We start from the raw sequence: 5,000 nt of genomic DNA on the forward strand, positions 1-5,000 counted from the left end.
CTTCTTAGTGCATTGTCATGATTAATGATTCTGAGTGTTTATTATGATAACTTACACACACCCTTATGAAGTATTAGTCCATTACTGATATTATTTTACACCTTCATTAATCACCCCCCCCCCCCTGAAGTAACAAGATACCACCTGAAATCTTGTTCTGTCCGAACTCCACACCGTTATACATTTTTCAGCCTACATGGCCATTTGTGTGTCTCCCTCTTTGCTTAGTTAATTGTAATTTACTTGTCAACTTCTTTATTTGCTTATCATTTTTTGTTGTTTACTTTCGTCTTCTTTAACAACTTCTCTGTTCTTTACTCTTATCTACTTTAATATCTTATTTACTGATTTGCGTCGCGACTCGTACCATAACAATCGTGCAGCTCGGTTCACTGTCCTTTCTCATCACGAAAGCTCCTTATCATCCCCCACGAGCTCCCCTCATCATATACCAGAAGGACCTTCCCATTGCCTCAGCATCCCCCTCGCTCTCCCCAGCACCATGCCCCATTGTCTAAAGGTGGGTCCAGCTGCTTCGTACCCTGGGCAAGGTGTTAGAAGTCCCCACTGACCTGTGTGTGTGTGTACCTCCCTGTGGATATTAAAAGTGGGTATTGTGTGTTGTCCAGTGACTCCTCTACCCACTTGGCAGTGTGCCGGGTCTTATTACTGTGTCCAGTTACATGGCTTATGGAAGCGATAGGAATACGGTAAGCATTCCCAATATCCGGACAAATATGGTTCGAAGATGGAATTATCATTGAAGATCTATTGTGTTTCATATCACTTTATATGAAGCAGAGTTTTTTGTATTGTACATTAAATACCCAATAACAAATATCCATCAATCCTGAATCGCTTACCCCAAACTTGCCATGCTCGCTTCACTCACTAAGAATTTACGACACTCAAAAACTTAAAGAAGGTAAAACATTAAAACATTAAAACACACAAACCTTCTCTTACACATATCTTGGGTCCTCGAGTTTCTTCTGCACTCTGGACCTCACTTAACCTGGTCTCCCGCCCCGGAAGTTGGGCCAATTAATGTGATTTGCTCCGGGAATGAACCAACACACTCAACCTCAGAAGGTCAGGCACTACAGTCCCTTTCAAGCTGGCCGGGGCTGTGTATGCCTCGGGCTCTCAACCTGTCCAGATCAATCCAGGGGAAAGAGTTGGGTTTCCCGTACTGTCGACTTCTGATTGCCACTGCAGGATACTATAGAATGAAATATGAAAAAGGGAAGGAAGCTTATATTCCATCTTTCTCTCTTTTTCTTTCTCTTTTTCCCTTACCCCCCGCCCCCCCATCTCTCTCTCTCTCTCTCTCTCTCTCTCTCTCTCTCTCTCTCTCTCTCTCTATCTATTTATCTATCTATCTATCTCTCCTTCTCCTTCTCCTTCTCCTTCTCCTTCTTCTTCTTCTTCTTCCTCCTCCTCTCCCTCTCCCAATCCTCCTTCTCCTTACCCTTCTCCTTTTCCCACTGTCTATCCCCTCTTCTCTTCCCCTTCCTCCTTTCATCTCCCATCTCTCACTCTCCCCCCCTCTCCCTTCCCCTCCCCCACCCCCTTCCCCTCTCCCTCTCCTTCTCTCATATCTCTCCATATCTCCGTGCCACCTCCTCCCTTCCCCCTCCCTCCCTCCCTCCCTCCCTCCCATGTGAAACCCAATCCTTGCATCCTTGAATAATATAGATAACGCAGCCTCAGCTATTCTCTTCACGTGATCTGATGTCCATGACTACTTAATTCCAAGTGTGCATCAGCATTTAGGAACCCCGCGCTGTACACTGGACGTTCGTGGACTACAACTTACTTGTAAAAATGTTGATTTATGGCGTAATGAGGTCTAATTTATTCTAGGAGCTGGGGATCAGCTTACTGCCTCGGGGCGGCTGGTCTAACCATCGCTTGATCTATGGCGACATGAACGAGCCAACCGGAGCTCCTAATGATTATTTAATGACCAATTAGAGCCTACGATAATACCTTTATCCTTCCTCTCCTGGCAGTTGCAGCCGATTACATAAGGACAGCCTAAATAGTGACACTTCTCTTTATTCACTTTTTTTCAATTTTTATTATTATTATCTAAAATCTACGTCTACATACCTCACTTATGTTTTGAACTTGTGTCCTGACCTTCAGACACGAAAACAAAAACTCCCTAGTCTCTCTGAAAACGAACAGAAAACGGAGAAAAGTCCGTCTTCAGGACAAGCCAACAACACCGGACGAAATGCATTGACTCCCCAACACGACTAAATATTCATAACATTCCCAAACTAACAAAGTCGCGCCAATATGACGTATGTCCAGTTATGTTTACCTCGCTCTTGTTTTGACATTGATGTTTATTTCACTACAGCAATAACATGTAGTTTTAACGCCGGCCATAAAAAAGGCGTTTGGGCTGGGAGGCCAATGCATCCATGCAATACGACATGGGCGGCGAGAGAGTGATCTGTGACGTGTGGTTCGCTCCCGCCGGTCCAGAAACTATTCGGAAACCAATATGCAGTATGTATACATCGTGTGTATTCATAGTTCAAGCGCGGTGCATGGGGAAAATATGAACATGGTCCGGGGAAATGTACACGAATACATACATGATTCTGGAATGAGGTTTGGCATGAATGAGGCTGGGGTATATAGCTTGATTTTTCACATTTCGGGACGTTAACTGTTAAAAGTGATATGAATAGTTCAGGACATGCATTAATCTGCGTTCACGTGTGTCGGGACGCGATTCCGAAGTGTACATGGAAAAAGAGTTGTACATAGAAATGTACACGTGAAGAGAGCTCTACACGGGAAGTGACGTACAGACAGGTGTACACGGAAAGAGATGTACACAGACATGTACACGGGAAGAGACGTACATAGAGGTGTATATGGAAAGAGACTTACATAGACGTGTGTACCGTTCGTTACATGCATAATACAGTAATGTGACCAATTTATGTTAAGATTATCCTGATTTTGATTTTCCTCATTTTATCTTTTACAATTCAGAGCAGAGTAACAGCAATGAAATAAAACATTTCGTCCCGAACCCTCGTCTTTCAGAGAGTGAGGATGACGAGGACATACATCCATGATCCAAAATTATGAAACATTTCTGTGCACTTCTGACATGGGTGGGCGGAGCTATCAGCTGATTCGGTATGTGACGATGATGGTGATGGTGATGACGGTGATATGATGGTGATGATGATGGAGATGGTGATGGTGCTGATGGTGATGATATGAGGAGGATGATGATGATGGTGATGATGATAGAGGTGGTGATGGTGATGATGAGGAAGAGGATGACGATGGTGATGGTGATGGTGATGACGGTAATGATGATCACCATCATGATATAATGATGGTGACGATATAGTGATAATGATGATAAGATGACGGAGGAGGAGGGGGACGACAACGACGACGCAGATGGCGATGATGATGATGACGATGATGCTGAAGATGATGATGATAAGGAGGAGGACAATATAATGATAATAAGGATCACGACGACGACGAAGATGATAACGATACTGGTGGCGGTGATGACGAGGAGGAGGAGGAGGAAGATGACGATGACAGAGAAGAACACAGCGACGATAAAGCTGAAGATGGTAATGACGACGAAGATGAAGAAAAGAGAGAAGGGCGAAGAAGGGACGGATGAGGGAAAGAAAGGGGAGGAATAAAGGGGAAGAGGCAATATAAGGAGAATGAAGAGGGGAGGATAGAGACAGAGAAAAGAGGGAGAGAAGCAAACCCGCGTAACTAACGACAGAACTTAACGATGAAAAAAGAAAAATAGATAAAATAAATACATAAATAAAACATAAACAAAAGAGGGTTTCCATGAATAATATTCCCTGTCGCAGTATTTATTCATTTACATTATAATCTCCAAGCGATTTCTGCGATGTTAGAACACAAGTTTGTCTCGTAAATTAGGCCCAGCCGGTATTCAAATTAGTTACCCACGATAAGAGGCCCAGATAGGAGGGTCAGGCGCGCGACCACATGGGGGGAGGGGGGGGGGGCGAGGAGTCTGTTCTGGAAGCTTCTGATCTGTCGGAAATCCCGCCGTTCCCCGAGCCAATTTGGGTCTTATAATCCTAAATCACAGTGCTAATCAACCGCGAATCGCATTAATGAAACATGTCGTTAAGGAGACGTGTAAAAAAAATATATAAAAAAAATAAAAATAAATTACCCGCGCATTATCACCTGGGGATCATATTGCAGGCAAGAGTGAGAAAATGATATAAAATGACTCGTAAAGTTACATCTTAAAAGTCTAATAATATAACCGGTTTTATTGAGGCTTGATTACTGTTTGCATACTTGACTTCGCTATCTGATACAACTCACGGCGCCAGGGGTTCAAGACGAGGTTCGAAGCCTCGGAACTGAACCACCTGTAAAATTGCTAATGGGCCAAAATGATTAGGGACGAGGGTCGAAGCTTCGAAGCCTGTCTGGGAATTTCTGGTGTAGATATTTTGGTCAGTCGATGCGGGATAGACTATTACTGTGCTACGTCTACGGCTTTTGTGTTTTCCGTATATCACTGTTCTATTGTTCAGTATGTCGTTGTCTTGACCAGTCAACGGACCTCATCATCTAACATTTCATTTGAACAATTCTGCTGCTCTTTCGTCGTGGGAGCGGGTCGCCGTGGGAGGTGGGGAGCCTCGCAGCCGATCCCCGAATTTTGACTTTCTCCGACAACCTGTTGTTAGGGCCGTGTGGCAGCCGAGGGGCAGGGTCTCGGGCGCTATCATTACCCACAAGCACCTGACGTCAGACGCTGCCTTCGGTGATGCCAACGCACAGTCTCTCCCCGGCGCTGCCCTGCACAGCCGCTCGTTAGATGACTCTCGCATATTCGGCGGATCCGTAGCTCAGCGCCGCGCTCCCGCGTTTCGGAGGCCGTGGAATCGCTCCCGGATTCAGTTCGTTGGGAATTCATGTCTTGCTTTTCCCACTGATTG

Source organism: Penaeus chinensis, chromosome 33 (genome assembly GCF_019202785.1).
Source record: "Penaeus chinensis breed Huanghai No. 1 chromosome 33, ASM1920278v2, whole genome shotgun sequence".
Lineage (NCBI taxonomy): Eukaryota > Metazoa > Arthropoda > Malacostraca > Decapoda > Penaeidae > Penaeus > Penaeus chinensis.